This window comes from Zootermopsis nevadensis, unplaced genomic scaffold (assembly GCF_977971745.1).
Source record: "Zootermopsis nevadensis isolate Lab colony 2312 unplaced genomic scaffold, Znev_1.0 Znev_ptg000021l, whole genome shotgun sequence".
NCBI classification, from domain to species: domain Eukaryota; kingdom Metazoa; phylum Arthropoda; class Insecta; order Blattodea; family Termopsidae; genus Zootermopsis; species Zootermopsis nevadensis.
In genome coordinates, this window is record NW_028259153.1 from 22872166 (window position 1) to 22892466 (window position 20301).

The following is a 20301-nucleotide window of genomic DNA, read 5'->3' on the forward strand; positions in this document are numbered from 1 at the left end:
GTACCGATTCTTATACTAAATTGTAATTCTTACATCGCTCATTTCGAATGAAAATTATAAATACAGTCCTCTCTACAATTACGTATGTCTCGTTAACGCGAATTTGCTCCAATGACATCGATGAATCGGAAAAAACATTCGTGAAATGGAAACTTTTGCATATGCGAGTTTGCTCATATGCAATTTCATTCCAGGCCCTTTAAACTATCAAAGGACTAATTTAATCTCTGCGGAGGAACCGAGGTTATTTTTACCACGCGATTTTCAACTGGCCGGCTTCTCAAATGAATGCAACTATCGCATAACAGCAGAGATGACTGTACACATCAATTGCATTAAAGACCCGCAGTCAATCGCGGACCAACGAACTGCCGATTGTAAGCGTGTAAAATATATTTCTTAAATTCCCTTCATTTTATTAAATTATTTCAGACCGTTACCGCAATGCCATTGTATTACTCATCAACGTTTCCGTGCTGGGAACCCACGTCATTGACTTCCCATTCATTTACATAATAAAAGACTTTCAATTTACTCCGACTCTGATTACGACATTCCGTAAAGCAACGCATCAAGGCGAAAATCGAGGCCTACACGCAATAGCATTCTAATCTTCATAAAAATTTAACGTACTAACTGACAAATGTGAAAAAAATGAAGGAAGCTATAAACCTACGTGCCGTTAGCACATATGCATCAAAAAGCTTAGACGCACAAAAATAGAAGAGATGACAAGGAATCAAGAAAACTCACCAATTCAAATGACACCAATTAACTCTGCCCCCTAGGTACGGCTGTGGCAATGGTCGTATTCAGGTTCTTGAAAATCCCTGAAAAAGATAAATGAGATCCACTTAACAACAACAACATAATTGCAGTATTCATAATAATAAATTGAAGTGAGATCTCACCTATTAAGATAGGATGATGTATCTGCGACCCCGCGTTTTGGCTGTGTTGGAAATCCTGAAAAAAATAAACGAGGTCGAATTAACAACAACAACAACATAATTGCAGTTTTCATAATAATAATTTGAAGTAAAAGCTCACCTATTAAGATGATGTAACTGCGACCCAGCGTTTCGGCGGTGTTGGAAATCCTGAAAAACAAAAACAAAATATTAATGTGCTCCAGCCAACATCATTGTAGCTTTAATAATAATTTCAAGCACAATCTGCCAAATAAGGAAAGACTAAAGCAAAGGTATAGAGTTAAGTACTGCTACCACCTACACAACAGGGCCTTGTCGTTCGACAAGCAAAAGTAGACAATTCATACCAGTAGTAAAGACCTACAACAAGATACAAAGTTTTCCTACTACCAGCAAGTATGCGTCAACTGAAATCGAGAGATGCCCAAAACTCAAGAAAAGTGCTGGTCAGGTTTATCCAAGTCCTGAAAAACTAAGACCAAGTTACTGTTAACACACAGGTGGACCTCGATTTGCGCGGATTCAGAACAACGCCAATTTTGAAACCAAAAAGTCAAAAAGTGAAAAAAATATATTTTACTATTATTTACAACATTTTACAATGTTTCTCGTACCGATTCTTATACTAAATCGTAATTCTTACATCGCTCATTTCGAATGAAAATTATAAATACAGTCCTCTCTACAATTACGTATGTCTCGTTAACGCGAATTTGCTCCAATGACATCGATGAATCGGAAAAAACATTCGTGAAATGGAAACTTTTGCATATGCGAGTTTGCTCATATGCAATTTCATTCCAGGCCCTTTAAACTATCAAAGGACTAATTTAATCTCTGCGGAGGAACCGAGGTTATTTTTACCACGCGATTTTCAACTGGCCGGCTTCTCAAATGAATGCAACTATCGCATAACAGCAGAGATGACTGTACACATCAATTGCATTAAAGACCCGCAGTCAATCGCGGACCAACGAACTGCCGATTGTAAGCGTGTAAAATATATTTCTTAAATTCCCTTCATTTTATTAAATTATTTCAGACCGTTACAGCAATGCCATTGTATTACTCATCAACGTTTCCGTGCTGGGAACCCACGTCATTGACTTCCCATTCATTTACATAATAAAAGACTTTCAATTTACTCCGACTCTGATTACGACATTCCGTAAAGCAACGCATCAAGGCGAAAATCGAGGCCTACACGCAATAGCATTCTAATCTTCATAAAAATTTAACGTACTAACTGACAAATGTGAAGAAACTGAAGGAAGCTATAAACCTACGTGCCGTTAGCACATATGCATCAAAGGGCTTAGACGCACCAAAATAGAAGAGATGACAAGGAATCAAGAAAACTCACCAATTCAAATGACACCAATTAACTCTGCCCCCTAGGTACGGCTGTGGCAATGGTCGTATTCAGGTTCTTGAAAATCCCTGAAAAAGATAAAGGAGGTCCACTTAACAACAACAACATAATTGCAGTTTTCATAATAATGAATTGAAGTGAGATCTCACCTATTAAGATAAGATGATGTATCTGCGACCCCGCGTTTTGGCTGTTTTGGAAATCCTGAAAAAAATAACCGAGGTCAAATTAACAACAACAACAACATAATTGCAGTTTTCATAATAATAATTTGAAGTAAAAGATCACCTATTAAGATGATGTATCTGGGACCCAGCGTTTCGGCGGTGTTGGAAATGCTGAAAAACAAAAACAAAATATTAATGTGCTCCAGCCAACATCATTGTAGCTTTAATAATAATTTCAAGCACAATCTGCCAAATAAGGAAAGACTAAAGCAAAGGTATAGAGTTAAGTACTGCTACCACCTACACAACAAGGCCTTGTCGTTCGACAAGGAAAAGTAGACAATTCATACCAGTAGTAAAGACCTAAAACAAGATACAAAGTTTTCCTACTACCAGCAAGTATGCGTCAACTGAAATCGAGAGATGCCCAAAACTCAAGAAAAGTGCTGGTCAGGTTTATCCAAGTCCTGAAAAACTAAGACGCAAGTTACTGTTAACACACAGGTGGACCTCGATTTGCGCGGATTCAGAACAACGCCAATTTTGAAACCAAAAAGTCAAAAAGTGAAAAAAATATATTTTACTATTATTCACAACATTTTACAATGTTTCTCGTACCGATTCTTATACTAAATCGTAATTCTTACATCGCTCATTTCGAATGAAAATTATAAATACAGTCCTCTCTACAATTACGTATGTCTCGTTAACGCGAATTTGCTCCAATGACATCGATGAATCGGAAAAAACATTCGTGAAATGGAAACTTTTGCATATGCGAGTTTGCTCATATGCAATTTCATTCCAGGCCCTTTAAACTATCAAAGGACTAATTTAATCTCTGCGGAGGAACCGAGGTTATTTTTACCACGCGATTTTCAACTGGCTTCTCAAATGAATGCAACTATCGCATAACAGCAGAGATGACTGTACACATCAATTGCATTAAAGACCCGCAGTCAATCGCGGACCAACGAACTGCCGATTGTAAGCGTGTAAAATATATTTCTTAAATTCCCTTCATTTTATTAAATTATTTCAGACCGTTACCGCACTGCCATTGTATTACTCATCAACGTTTCCGTGCTGGGAACCCACGTCATTGACTTCCCATTCATTTACATAATAAAAGAGTTTCAATTTACTCCGACTCTGATTACGACATTCCGTAAAGCAACGCATCAAGGCGAAAATCGAGGCCTACACGCAATAGCATTCTAATCTTCAAAAAAATTTAACGTACTAACTGACAAATGTGAAAAAACTGAAGGAAGCTATAAACCTACGTGCCGTTAGCACATATGCATCAAAGGGCTTAGACGCACAAAAATAGAAAAGATGACAAGGAATCAAGAAAACTCACCAATTCAAATGACACCAATTAACTCTTCCCCTAGGTACGGCTGTGGCAATGGTCGTATTCAGGTTCTTGAAAATCCCTGAAAAAGATAAATCAGATCCACTTAACAACAACAACATAATTGCAGTATTCATAATAATAAATGGAAGTGAGATCTCACCTATTAAGATAAGATGATGTATCTGCGACCCCGCGTTTTGGCTGTGTTGGAAATCCTGAAAAAAATAAACGAGGTCGAATTAACAACAACAACAACATAATTGCAGTTTTCATAATAATAATTTGAAGTAAAAGCTCACCTATTAAGATGATGTATCTGGGACCCAGCGTTTCGGCGCTGTTGGAAATCCTGAAAAACAAAAACAAAATATTAATGTGCTCCAGCCAACATCATTGTAGCTTTAATAATAATTTCAAGCACAATCTGCCAAATAAGGAAAGACTAAAGCAAAGGTATAGAGTTAAGTACTGCTACCACCTACACAACAGGGCCTTGTCGTTCGACAAGCAAAAGTAGACAATTCATACCAGTAGTAAAGACCTAAAACAAGATACAAAGTTTTCCTACTACCAGCAAGTATGCGTCAAGTGAAATCGAGAGATGCCCAAAACTCAAGAAAAGTGCTGGTCAGGTTTATCCAAGTCCTGAAAAACTAAGACGCAAGTTACGGTTAACACACAGGTGGACCTCGATTTGCGCGGATTCAGAACAACGCCAATTTTGAAACCAAAAAGTCAAAAAAATATATTTTACTATTATTTACAACTTTTTACAATGTTTCTCGTACCGATTCTTATACTAAATCGTAATTCTTACATCGCTCATTTCGAATGAAAATTATAAATACAGTCCTCTCTACAATTACGTATGTCTCGTTAACGCGAATTTGCTCCAATGACATCGATGAATCGGAAAAAACATTCGTGAAATGGAAACTTTTGCATATGCGAGTTTGCTCATATGCAATTTCATTCCAGGCCCTTTAAACTATCAAAGGACTAATTTAATCTCTGCGGAGGAACCGAGGTTATTTTTACCACGCGATTTTCAACTGGCCGGCTTCTCAAATGAATGCAACTATCGCATAACAGCAGAGATGACTGTACACATCAATTGCATTAAAGACCCGCAGTAAATCGCGGACCAAAGAACTGCCGATTGTAAGCGTGTAAAATATATTTCTTAAATTCCCTTCATTTTATTAAATTATTTCAGACCGTTACAGCAATGCCATTGTATTACTCATCAACGTTTCCGTGCTGGGAACCCACGTCATTGACTTCCCATTCATTTACATAATAAAAGACTTTCAATTTACTCCGACTCTGATTACGACATTCCGTAAAGCAACGCATCAAGGCGAAAATCGAGGCCTACACGCAATAGCATTCTAATCTTCATAAAAATTTAACGTACTAACTGACAAATGTGAAAAAACTGAAGGAAGCTATAAACCTACGTGCCGTTAGCACATATGCATCAAAGGGCTTAGACGCACCAAAATAGAAGAGATGAAAAGGAATCAAGAAAACTCACCAATTCAAATGACACCAATTAACTCTGCCCCCTAGGTACGGCTGTGGCAATGGTCGTATTCAGGTTCTTGAAAATCCCTGAAAAAGATAAATGAGATCCACTTAACAACAACAACATAATTGCAGTATTCATAATAATAAATTGAAGTGAGATCTCACCTATTAAGATAAGATGATGTATCTGCGACCCCGCGTTTTGGCTGTGTTGGAAATCCTGAAAAAAATTAACGAGGTCGAATTAACAACAACAACAACATAATTGCAGTTTTCATAATAATAACTTGAAGTAAAAGCTCACCTATTAAGATGATGTATCTGCGACCCAGCGTTTCGGCGGTGTTGGAAATCCTGAAAAACAAAAACAAAATATTAATGTGCTCCAGCCAACATCATTGTAGCTTTAATAATAATTTCAAGCACAATCTGCCAAATAAGGAAAGACTAAAGCAAAGGTATAGAGTTAAGTACTGCTACCACCTACACAACAGGGCCTTGTCGTTCGACAAGCAAAAGTAGACAATTCATACCAGTAGTAAAGACCTAAAACAAGATACAAAGTTTTCCTACTACCAGCAAGTATGCGTCAACTGAAATCGAGAGATGCCCAAAACTCAAGAAAAGTGCTGGTCAGGTTTATCCAAGTCCTGAAAAACTAAGACGCAAGTTACTGTTAACACACAGGTGGACCTCGATTTGCGCGGATTCAGAACAACGCCAATTTTGAAACCAAAAAGTCAAAAAGTGAAAAAAATATATTTTACTATTATTCACAACATTTTACAATGTTTCTCGTACCGATTCTTATACTAAATCGTAATTCTTACATCGCTCATTTCGAATGAAAATTATAAATACAGTCCTCTCTACAATTACGTATGTCTCGTTAACGCGAATTTGCTCCAATGACATCGATGAATCGGAAAAAACATTCGTGAAATGGAAACTTTTGCATATGCGAGTTTGCTCATATGCAATTTCATTCCAGGCCTTTTAAACTATCAAAGGACTAATTTAATCTCTGCGGAGGAAAAGAGGTTATTTTTACCACGCGATTTTCAACTGGCCGGCTTCTCAAATGAATGCAACTATCGCATAACAGCAGAGATGACTGTACACATCAATTGCATTAAAGACCCGCAGTCAATCGCGGACCAACGAACTGCCGATTGTAAGCGTGTAAAATATATTTCTTAAATTCCCTTCATTTTATTAAATTATTTCAGACCGTTACCGCAATGCCATTGTATTACTCATCAACGTTTCCGTGCTGGGAACCCACGTCATTGACTTCCCATTCATTTACATAATAAAAGAGTTTCAATTTACTCCGACTCTGATTACGACATTCCGTAAAGCAACGCATCAAGGCGAAAATCGAGGCCTACACGCAATAGGATTCTAATCTTCATAAAAATTTAACGTACTAACTGACAAATGTGAAAAAACTGAAGGAAGCTATAAACCTACGTGCCGTTAGCACATATGCATCAAAGGACTTAGACGCACGAAAATAGAAAAGATGACAAGGAATCAAGAAAACTCATCAATTCAAATGACACCAATTAACTCTGCCCCCTAGGTACGGCTGTGGCAATGGTCGTATTCAGGTTCTTGAAAATCCCTGAAAAAGATAAAGGAGGTCCACTTAACAACAACAACATAATTGCAGTTTTCATAATAATGAATTGAAGTGAGATCTCACCTATTAAGATAAGATGATGTATCTGCGACCCCGCGTTTTGGCTGTGTTGGAAATCCTGAAAAAAATAAACGAGGTCAAATTAACAACAACAACAACATAATTGCAGTTTTCATAATAATAATTTGAAGTAAAAGATCACCTATTAAGATGATGTATCTGGGACCCAGCGTTTCGGCGGTGTTGGAAATCCTGAAAAACAAAAACAAAATATTAATGTGCTCCAGCCAACATCATTGTAGCTTTAATAATAATTTCAAGCACAATCTGCCAAATAAGGAAAGACTAAAGCAAAGGTATAGAGTTAAGTACTGCTACCACCTACACAACAAGGCCTTGTCGTTCGACAAGGAAAAGTAGACAATTCATACCAGTAGTAAAGACCTAAAACAAGATACAAAGTTTTCCTACTACCAGCAAGTATGCGTCAACTGAAATCGAGAGATGCCCAAAACTCAAGAAAAGTGCTGGTCAGGTTTATCCAAGTCCTGAAAAACTAAGACGCAAGTTACTGTTAACACCCAGGTGGACCTCGATTTGCGCGGATTCAGAACAACGCCAATTTTGAAACCAAAAAGTCAAAAAGTGAAAAAAATATATTTTACTATTATTCACAACATTTTACAATGTTTCTCGTACCGATTCTTATACTAAATCGTAATTCTTACATCGCTCATTTCGAATGAAAATTATAAATACAGTCCTCTCTACAATTACGTATGTCTCGTTAACGCGAATTTGCTCCAATGACATCGATGAATCGGAAAAAACATTCGTGAAATGGACACTTTTGCATATGCGAGTTTGCTCATATGCAATTTCATTCCAGGCCCTTTAAACTATCAAAGGACTAATTTAATCTCTGCGGAGGAACCGAGGTTATTTTTACCACGCGATTTTCAACTGGCCGGCTTCTCAAATGAATGCAACTATCGCATAACAGCAGAGATGACTGTACACATCAATTGCATTAAAGACCCGCAGTCAATCGCGGACCAACGAACTGCCGATTGTAAGCGTGTAAAATATATTTCTTAAATTCCCTTCATTTTATTAAATTATTTCAGACCGTTACCGCAATGCCATTGTATTACTCATCAACGTTTCCGTGCTGGGAACCCACGTCATTGACTTCCCATTCATTTACATAATAAAAGAGTTTCAATTTACTCCGACTCTGATTACGACATTCCGTAAAGCAACGCATCAAGGCGAAAATCGAGGCCTACACGCAATAGGATTCTAATCTTCATAAAAATTTAACGTACTAACTGACAAATGTGAAAAAACTGAAGGAAGCTATAAACCTACGTGCCGTTAGCACATATGCATCAAAGGGCTTAGACGCACGAAAATAGAAAAGATGACAAGGAATCAAGAAAACTCACCAATTCAAATGACACCAATTAACTCTTCCCCTAGGTACGGCTGTGGCAATGGTCGTATTCAGGTTCTTGAAAATCCCTGAAAAAGATAAATGAGATCCACTTAACAACAACAACATAATTGCAGTATTCATAATAATAAATGGAAGTGAGATCTCACCTATTAAGATAAGATGATGTATCTGCGACCCCGCGTTTTGGCTGTGTTGGAAATCCTGAAAAAAATAAACGAGGTCGAATTAACAACAACAACAACATAATTGCAGTTTTCATAATAATAATTTGAAGTAAAAGCTCACCTATTAAGATGATGTATCTGGGACCCAGCGTTTCGGCGCTGTTGGAAATCCTGAAAAACAAAAACAAAATATTAATGTGCTCCAGCCAACATCATTGTAGCTTTAATAATAATTTCAAGCACAATCTGCCAAATAAGGAAAGACTAAAGCAAAGGTATAGAGTTAAGTAATGCTACCACCTACACAACAGGGCCTTGTCGTTCGACAAGCAAAAGTAGACAATTCATACCAGTAGTAAAGACCTACAACAAGATACAAAGTTTTCCTACTACCAGCAAGTATGCGTCAACTGAAATCGAGAGATGCCCAAAACTCAAGAAAAGTGCTGGTCAGGTTTATCCAAGTCCTGAAAAACTAAGACGCAAGTTACTGTTAACACACAGGTGGACCTCGATTTGCGCGGATTCAGAACAACGCCAATTTTGAAACCAAAAAGTCAAAAAGTGAAAAAAATATATTTTACTATTATTTACAACATTTTACAATGTTTCTCGTACCGATTCTTATACTAAATCGTAATTCTTACATCGCTCATTTTGAATGAAAATTATAAATACAGTCCTCTCTACAATTACGTATGTCTCGTTAACGCGAATTTGCTCCAATGACATCGATGAATCGGAAAAAACATTCGTGAAATGGAAACTTTTGCATATGCGAGTTTGCTCATATGCAATTTCATTCCAGGCCCTTTAAACTATCAAAGGACTAATTTAATCTCTGCGGAGGAACCGAAGTTATTTTTACCACGCGATTTTCAACTGGCCGGCTTCTCAAATGAATGCAACTATCGCATAACAGCAGAGATGACTGTACACATCAATTGCAATAAAGACCCGCAGTCAATCGTGGACCAACGAACTGCCGATTGTAAGCGTGTAAAATATATTTCTTAAATTCCCTTCATTTTATTAAATTATTTCAGACCGTTACCGCAATGCCATTGTATTACTCATCAACGTTTCCGTGCTGGGAACCCACGTCATTGACTTCCCATTCATTTACATAATAAAAGAGTTTGAATTTACTCCGACTCTCATTACGACATTCCGTAAAGCAACACATCAAGGCGAAAATCGAGGCCTACACGCAATAGCATTCTAGTCTTCATAAAAATTTAACATACTAACTGACAAATGTGAAAAAACTGAAGGAAGCTATAAACCTACGTGCCGTTAGCACATATGCATCAAAGGACTTAGTCGCACGAAAATACAAAAGATAACAAGGAATCAAGAAAACTCACCAATTCAAATGACACCAATTAACTCTGCCCCCTAGGTACGGCTGTGGCAATGGTCGTATTCAGGTTCTTGAAAATCCCTGAAAAAGATAAATGAGGTCCACTTAACAACAACAACATAATTGCAGTTTTCATAATAATGAATTGAAGTGAGATCTCACCTATTAAGATAAGATGATGTATCTGCGACCCTGCGTTTTGGCTGTGTTGGAAATCCTGAAAAAAATAAACGTGGTCAAATTAACAACAACAACAACATAATTGCAGTTTTCATAATAATAATTTGAAGTAAAAGCTCACCTATTAAGATGATGTATCTGCGACCCAACGTTTCGGCGGTGTTGGAAATCCTGAAAAACAAAAACAAAATATTAATGTGCTCCAGCCAACATCATTGTAGCTTTAATAATAATTTCAAGCACAATCTGCCAAATAAGGAAAGACTAAAGCAAAGGTATAGAGTTAAGTACTGCTACCACCTACACAACAGGGCCTTGTCGTTAGACAAGGAAAAGTAGACAATTCATACCAGTAGTAAAGACCTACAACAAGATACAAAGTTTTCCTACTACCAGCAAGTATGCGTCAACTGAAATCGAGAGATGCCCAAAACTCAAGAAAAGTGCTGGTCAGGTTTATCCAAGTCCTGAAAAACTAAGACGCAAGTTACTGTTAACACACAGGTGGACCTCGATTTGCGCGGATTCAGAACAACGCCAATTTTGAAACCAAAAAGTGAAAAAAATATATTTTACTATTATTTACAACATTTTACAATGTTTCTCGTACCGATTCTTATACTAAATCGTAATTCTTACATCGCTCATTTCGAATGAAAGTTATAAATACAGTCCTCTCTACAATTACGTATGTCTCGTTAACGCGAATTTGCTCCAATGACATCGATGAATCGGAAAAAACATTCGTGAAATGGAAACTTTTGCATATGCGAGTTTGCTCATATGCAATTTCATTCCAGGCCCTTTAAACTATCAAAGGACTAATTTAATCTCTGCGGAGGAACCGAGGTTATTTTTACCACGCGATTTTCAACTGGCCGGCTTCTCAAATGAATGCAACTATCACATAACAGCAGAGATGACTGTACACATCAATTGCATTAAAGACCCGCAGTCAATCGCGGACCAACGAACTGCCGATTGTAAGCGTGTAAAATATATTTCTTAAATTCCCTTCATTTTATTAAATTATTTCAGACCGTTACCGCAATGCCATTGTATTACTCATCAACGTTTCCGTGCTGGGAACCCACGTCATTGACTTCCCATTCATTTACATAGTAAAAGAGTTTCAATTTACTCCGACTCTGATTACGACATTCCGTAAAGCAACACATCAAGGTGAAAATCGAGGCCTACACGCAATAGCATTCTAATCTTCATAAAAATTTAACGTACTAACTGACAAATGTGAAAAAACTGAAGGAAGCTATAAACCTACGTACCGTTAGCACATATGCATCAAAGGGCTTAGACGCACGAAAATAGAAAAGATGACAAGGAATCAAGAAAACTCACCAATTCAAATGACACCAATTAACTCTGCCCCCTAGGTACGGCTGTGGCAATGGTCGTATTCAGGTTCTTGAAAATCCCTGAAAAAGATAAATGAGGTCCACTTAACAACAACAACATAATTGCAGTTTTCATAATAATGAATTGAAGTGAGATCTCACCTATTAAGATAACATGATGTATCTGCGACCCCACGTTTTGGCTGTGTTGGAAATCCTGAAAAAAATAAACGAGGTCGAATTAACAACAACAACAACATAATTGCAGTTTTCATAATAATAATTTGAAGTAAAAGCTCACCTATTAAGATGATGTATCTGCGACCCAGCGTTTCGGCGCTGTTGGAAATCCTGAAAAACAAAAACAAAATATTAATGTGCTCCAGCCAACATCATTGTAGCTTTAATAATAATTTCAAGCACAATCTGCCAAATAAGGAAAGACTAAAGCAAAGGTATAGAGTTAAGTACTGCTACCACCTACACAACAGGGCCTTGTCGTTCGACAAGCAAAAGTAGACAATTCATACCAGTAGTAAAGACCTACAACAAGATACAAAGTTTTCCTACTACCAGCAAGTATGCGTCAACTGAAATCGAGAGATGCCCAAAACTCAAGAAAAGTGCTGGTCAGGTTTATCCAAGTCCTGAAAAACTAAGACGCAAGTTACTGTTAACACACAGGTGGACCTCGATTTGCGCGGATTCAGAACAACGCCAATTTTGAAACCAAAAAGTCAAAAAGTGAAAAAAATATATTTTACTATTATTTACAACATTTTACAATGTTTCTCGTACCGATTCTTATACTAAATCGTAATTCTTACATCGCTCATTTTGAATGAAAATTATAAATACAGTCCTCTCTACAATTACGTATGTCTCGTTAACGCGAATTTGCTCCAATGACATCGATGAATCGGAAAAAACATTCGTGAAATGGAAACTTTTGCATATGCGAGTTTGCTCATATGCAATTTCATTCCAGGCCCTTTAAACTATCAAAGGACTAATTTAATCTCTGCGGAGGAACCGAGGTTATTTTTACCACGCGATTTTCAACTGGCCGGCTTCTCAAATGAATGCAACTATCGCATAACAGCAGAGATGACTGTACACATCAATTGCTTAACTCCTCACCGCCGAGAGGCGTAAAATTACGCCCGGCATTTAAATGCTCGGGATTGCAGCTGGGCGTAAAATTACGTCCGGCTTTAAGCCTAATTTCTTCAGCTCATAACTTTGTAACGATTAATGCCAGCGCAATGAGGTTTGTAGTATTCTGTTGTGGAAAGTTTTCTGTGTGTGAAGATCCGGCAACCCTGTACAGAATCTTTTGGGTGACTACCTGGGAGTCTAAAAATAAACGACTGGCCTCAGTTTTACAATGGAGAATCCTTCAAGCAGTCGTGTGTTATTTGATGCTGAACAAAGGGCACTTCTAGACGAATTATTGGAAGTGACAATTATAGTAGCTCGGACACTGAGAGTGTAGACTTTGAATATACACAGTTGGTGACACCGGGAACGTTAGCGATTAGTAATAATGAGAGTGACAATTGTGGTGGCGAAAGCCAGGAAGAAATTGTAGATGCAAATTCAGGTATTGTTTGCGGCAAGTATATGTGGGAAAATATAGAATCATTTACTGCTTCAAGAGAAGCATTCGGTTCGACACGGCTGGACTAGATGTCGTGAGTTCATTCGAAATCATTTTCGATACAGCTCTTGTGCAGCTCATTGTAGATGAAACCAACAGATATGCTAAGCAAGAAATTTCTAAAAGTGTCCATCCTCTCACATTTCGATCTAGGATTAGGAAGTGGCAAGATGTCACAGTAGACGAAATTTACGTGGTTTTGGCTCTATTTATGTTGATAGGCATTGTTCAAAAGCCTACAATCAGATCTTATTATGCAAACAACCGGCTGCTGTACACTCCGTTCTCAACTTCTGATCAATTTGCTCCCATTGGTCACACACAGAGAGCTCATCGTATAAGGTAAGATTACAAAACCATCTTTTAAGAGGATTTCAGTGAAAAATTCATAATTATATCTCATATAGTTCAAAAGTTATGGAAAAAAACGTATTTTACTGCAAAATTTAAACGGGCATTTAAAAATTACTACCGCCGGAACAGCACAACAGCGGTATATGCTGGGTATTTAAAATTCCGCGTCAACAGGTTAAAGACCCGCAGTCAATCGCGGACCAACGAACTGCCGATTGTAAGCGTGTAAAATATATTTCTTAAATTCCCTTCATTTTATTAAATTATTTCAGACCGTTACCGCAATGCCATTGTATTACTCATCAACGTTTCCGTGCTGGGAACCAACGTCATTGACTTCCCATTCATTTACATAATAAAAGAGTTTCAATTTACTCCGACTCTGATTACGACATTCCGTAAAGCAACGCATCAAGGCGAAAATCGAGGCCTACACGCAATAGGATTCTAATCTTCATAAAAATTTAACGTACTAACTGACAAATGTGAAAAAACTGAAGGAATCTATAAACCTACGTGCCGTTAGCACATATGCATCAAAGGGCTTAGACGCACGAAAATAGAAAAGATGACAAGGAATCAAGAAAACTCACCAATTCAAATGACACCAATTAACTCTGCCCCCTAGGTACGGCTGTGGCAATGGTCGTATTCAGGTTCTTGAAAATCCCTGAAAAAGATAAATGAGATCCACTTAACAACAACAACATAATTGCAGTATTCATAATAATAAATTGAAGTGAGATCTCACCTATTAAGATAAGATGATGTATCTGCGACCCCGCGTTTTGGCTCTGTTGGAAATCCTGAAAAAAATAAACGAGGTCGAATTAACAACAACAACAACATAATTGCAGTTTTCATAATAATAATTTGAAGTAAAAGCTCACCTATTAAGATGATGTATCTGCGACCCAGCGTTTCGGCGCTGTTGGAAATCCTGAAAAACAAAAACAAAATATTAATGTGCTCCAGCCAACATCATTGTAGCTTTAATAATAATTTCAAGCACAATCTGCCAAATAAGGAAAGACTAAAGCAAAGGTATAGAGTTAAGTACTGTTACCACCTACACAACAGGGCCTTGTCGTTCGACAAGCAAAAGTAGACAATTCATACCAGTAGTAAAGACCTACAACAAGATACAAAGTTTTCCTACTACCAGCAAGTATGCGTCAACTGAAATCGAGAGATGCCCAAAACTCAAGAAAAGTGCTGGTCAGGTTTATCCAAGTCCTGAAAAACTAAGACGCAAGTTACTGTTAACACACAGGTGGACCTCGATTTGCGCGGATTCAGAACAACGCCAATTTTGAAACCAAAAGGTCAAAAAGTGAAAAAAATATATTTTACTATTATTCACAACATTTTATAATGTTTCTCGTACCGATTCTTATACTAAATCGTAATTCTTACATCGCTCATTTCGAATGAAAATTATAAATACAGTCCTCTCTACAATTACGTATGTCTCGTTAACGCGAATTTGCTCCAATGACATCGATGAATCGGAAAAAACATTCGTGAAATGGAAACTTTTGCATATGCGAGTTTGCTCATATGCAATTTCATTCCAGGCCCTTTAAACTATCAAAGGACTAATTTAATCTCTGCGGAGGAACCGAGGTTATTTTTACCACGCGATTTTCAACTGGCCGGCTTCTCAAATGAATGCAACTATCGCATAACAGCAGAGATGACTGTACACATCAATTGCATTAAAGACCCGCAGTCAATCGCGGACCAACGAACTGCCGATTGTAAGCGTGTAAAATATATTTCTTAAATTCCCTTCATTTTATTAAATTATTTCAGACCGTTACCGCAATGCCATTGTATTACTCATCAACGTTTCCGTGCTGGGAACCAACGTCATTGACTTCCCATTCATTTACATAATAAAAGAGTTTCAATTTACTCCGACTCTGATTACGACATTCCGTAAAGCAACGCATCAAGGCGAAAATCGAGGCCTACACGCAATAGCATTCTAATCTTCATAAAAATTTAACGTACTAACTGACAAATGTGAAAAAAACTGAAGGAAGCTATAAACCTACGTGCCGTTAGCACATATGCATCAAAGGGCTTAGACGCACCAAAATAGAAAAGATGACAAGGAATCAAGAAAACTCACCAATTCAAATGACACCAATTAACTCTGCCCCCTAGGTACGGCTGTGGCAATGGTCATATTCAGGTTCTTGAAAATCCCTGAAAAAGATAAATGAGATCCACTTAACAACAACAACATAATTGCAGTATTCATAATAATAAATTGAAGTGAGATCTCACCTATTAAGATAAGATGATGTATCTGCGACCCCGCGTTTTGGCTCTGTCGGAAATCCTGAAAAAAATAAACGATGTCGAATTAACAACAACAACAACATAATTGCAGTTTTCATAATAATAATTTGAAGTAAAAGCTCACCTATTAAGATGATGTATCTGCGACCCAGCGTTTCGGCGCTGTTGGAAATCCTGAAAAACAAAAACAAAATATTAATGTGCTCCAGCCAACATCATTGTAGCTTTAATAATAATTTCAAGCACAATCTGCCAAATAAGGAAAGACTAAAGCAAAGGTATAGAGTTAAGTACTGCTACCACCTACACAACAAGGCCTTGTCGTTCGACAAGCAAAAGTATACAATTCATACCAGTAGTAAAGACCTACAACAAGATACAAAGTTTTCCTACTACCAGCAAGTATGCGTCAACTGAAATCGAGAGATGCCCAAAACTCAAGAAAAGTGCTGGTCAGGTTTATCCAAGTCCTGAAAAACTAAGACGCAAGTTACTGTTAACACACAGGTGGACCTCGATTTGCGCGGATTCAGAACAACGCCAATTTTGAAACCAAAAAGTCAAAAAAATATATTTTACTATTATTTACAACATTTTACAATGTTTCTCGTACCAATTCTTATACTAAATCGTAATTCTTACATCGCTCATTTCGAATGAAAATTATAAATACAGTCCTCTCTACAATTACGTATGTCTCGTTAGCGCGAATTTGCTCCAATGACATCGATGAATCGGAAAAAAGATTCGTGAAATGGAAACTTTCGCATATGCGAGTTTGCTCATATGCAATTTCATTCCAGGCCCTTTAAACTATCAAAGGACTAATTTAATCTCTGCGGAGGAACCGAGGTTATTTTTACCACGCGATTTTCAACTGGCCGGCTTCTCAAATGAATGCAACTATCGCATAACAGCAGAGATGACTGTACACATCAATTGCATTAAAGACCCGCAGTCATTCGCGGACCAACGAACTGCCGATTGTAAGCGTGTAAAATATATTTCTTAAATTCCCTTCATTTTATTAAATTATTTCAGACCGTTACCGCAATGCCATTGTATTACTCATCAACGTTTCCGTGCTGGGAACCCACGTCATTGACTTCCCATTCATTTACATAATAAAAGAGTTTCAATTTACTCCGACTCTGATTACGACATTCCGTAAAGCAACGCATCAAGGCGAAAATCGAGGCCTACACGCAATAGCATTCTAATCTTCATAAAAATTTAATGTACTAACTGACAAATGTGAAAAAACTGAAGGAAGCTATAAACCTACGTGCCGTTAGCACATATGCATCAAAGGGCTTAGACGCACGAAAATAGAAAAGATGACAAGGAATCAAGAAAACTCACCAATTCAAATGACACCAATTAACTCTGCCCCCTAGGTACGGCTGTGGCAATGGTCGTATTCAGGTTCTTGAAAATCCCTGAAAAAGATAAATGAGATCCACTTAACAACAACAACATAATTGCAGTATTCATAATAATAAATTGAAGTGAGATCTCACCTATTAAGATAAGATGATGTATCTGCGACCCCGCGTTTTGGCTCTGTTGGAAATCCTGAAAAAAATAAACGAGGTCGAATTAACAACAACAACAACATAATTGCAGTTTTCATAATAACAATTTGAAGTAAAAGCTCACCTATTAAGATGATGTATCTGCGACCCAGCGTTTCGGCGGTGTTGGAAATCCTGAAAAACAAAAACAAAATATTAATGTGCTCCAGCCAACATCATTGTAGCTTTAATAATAATTTCAAGCACAATCTGCCAAATAAGGAAAGACTAAAGCAAAGGTATAGAGTTAAGTACTGCTACCACCTACACAACAGGGCCTTGTCGTTCGACAAGCAAAAGTAGACAATTCATACCAGTAGTAAAGACCTACAACAAGATACAAAGTTTTCCTACTACCAGCAAGTATGCGTCAACTGAAATCGAGAGATGCCCAAAACTCAAGAAAAGTGCTGGTCAGGTTTATCCAAGTCCTGAAAAACTAAGACGCAAGTTACTGTTAACACACAGGTGGACCTCGATTTGCGCGGATTCAGAACAACGCCAATTTTGAAACCAAAAAGTCAAAAAAATATATTTTACTATTATTTACAACATTTTACAATGTTTCTCGTACCGATTCTTATACTAAATCGTAATTCTTACATCGCTCATTTCGAATGAAAATTATAAATACAGTCCTCTCTACAATTACGTATGTCTCGTTAACGCGAATTTGCTCCAATGACATCGATGAATCGGAAAAAACATTCGTGAAATGGAAACTTTCGCATATGCGAGTTTGCTCATATGCAATTTCATTCCAGGCCCTTTAAACTATCAAAGGACTAATTTAATCTCTGCGGAGGAACCGAGGTTATTTTTACCACGCGATTTTCAACTGGCCGGCTTCTCAAATGAATGCAACTATCGCATAACAGCAGAGATGACTGTACACATCAATTGCATTAAAGACCCGCAGTCAATCGCGGACCAACGAACTGCCGATTGTAAGCGTGTAAAATATATTTCTTAAATTCCCTTCATTTTATTAAATTATTTCAGACCGTTACAGCAATGCCATTGTATTACTCATCAACGTTTCCGTGCTGGGAACCCACGTCATTGACTTCCCATTCATTTACATAATAAAAGACTTTCAATTTACTCCGACTCTGATTACGACATTCCGTAAAGCAACGCATCAAGGCGAAAATCGAGGCCTACACGCAATAGCATTCTAGTCTTCATAAAAATTTAATGTACTAACTGACAAATGTGAAAAAACTGAAGGAAGCTATAAACCTACGTGCCGTTAGCACATATGCATCAAAGGGCTTAGACGCACAAAAATAGAAAAGATGACAAGGAATCAAGAAAACTCACCAATTCAAATGACACCAATTAACTCTGCCCCCTAGGTACGGCTGTGGCAATGGTCATATTCAGGTTCTTGAAAATCCCTGAAAAAGATAAATGAGATCCACTTAACAACAACAACATAATTGCAGTATTCATAATAATAAATTGAAGTGAGATCTCACCTATTAAGATAAGATGATGTATCTGCGACCCCGCGTTTTGGCTCTGTTGGAAATCCTGAAAAAAATAAACGAGGTCGAATTAACAACAACAACAACATAATTGCAGTTTTCATAATAATAATTTGAAGTAAAAGCTCACCTATTAAGATGATGTATCTGCGACCCAGCGTTTCGGCGCTGTTGGAAATCCTGAAAAACAAAAACAAAATATTAATGTGCTCCAGCCAACATCATTGTAGCTTTAATAATAATTTCAAGCACAATCTGCCAAATAAGGAAAGACTAAAGCAAAGGTATAGAGTTAAGTACTGCTACCACCTACACAACAGGGCCTTGTCGTTCGACAAGCAAAAGTAGACAATTCATACCAGTAGTAAAGACCTACAACAAGATACAAAGTTTTCCTACTACCAGCAAGTATGCGTCAACTGAAATCGAGAGATGCCCAAAACTCAAGAAAAGTGCTGGTCAGGTTTATCCAAGTCCTGAAAAACTAAGACGCAAGTTACTGTTAACACACAGGTGGACCTCGATTTGCGCGGATTCAGAACAACGCCAATTTTGAAACCAAAAAGTCAAAAAAATATATTTTACTATTATTTACAACATTTTACAATGTTTCTCGTACCAATTCTTATACTAAATCGTAATTCTTACATCGCTCATTTCGAATGAAAATTATAAATACAGTCCTCTCTACAATTACGTATGTCTCGTTAACGCGAATTTGCTCCAATGACATCGATGAATCGGAAAAAACATTCGTGAAATGGAAACTTTCGCATATGCGAGTTTGCTCATATGCAATTTCATTCCAGGCCCTTTAAACTATCAAAGGACTAATTTAATCTCTGCGGAGGAACCGAGGTTATTTTTACCACGCGATTTTCAACTGGCCGGCTTCTCAAATGAATGCAACTATCGCATAACAGCAGAGATGACTGTACACATCAATTGCATTAAAGACCCGCAGTCAATCGCGGACCAACGAACTGCCGATTGTAAGCGTGTAAAATATATTTCTTAAATTCCCTTCATTTTATTAAATTATTTCAGACCGTTACAGCAATGCCATTGTATTACTCATCAACGTTTCCGTGCTGGGAACCCACGTCATTGACTTCCCATTCATTTACATAATAAAAGACTTTCAATTTACTCCGACTCTGATTACGACATTCCGTAAAGCAACGCATCAAGGCGAAAATCGAGGCCTACACGCAATAGCATTCTAATCTTCATAAAAATTTAATGTACTAACTGACAAATGTGAAAAAACTGAAGGAAGCTATAAACCTACGTGCCGTTAGCACATATGCATCAAAGGGCTTAGACGCACAAAAATAGAAAAGATGACAAGGAATCAAGAAAACTCACCAATTCAAATGACACCAA

General features: G+C 37.4%; 1 long non-coding RNA gene across 2 annotated transcripts in view; it reads left to right on the forward strand.

The window, feature by feature from the left end:
- The window catches only part of LOC147873242 (uncharacterized), a 124506-nt gene that overhangs the window by 83012 nt on the left and 21193 nt on the right, over positions 1–20301 (forward strand). The window lies entirely within an intron of this gene.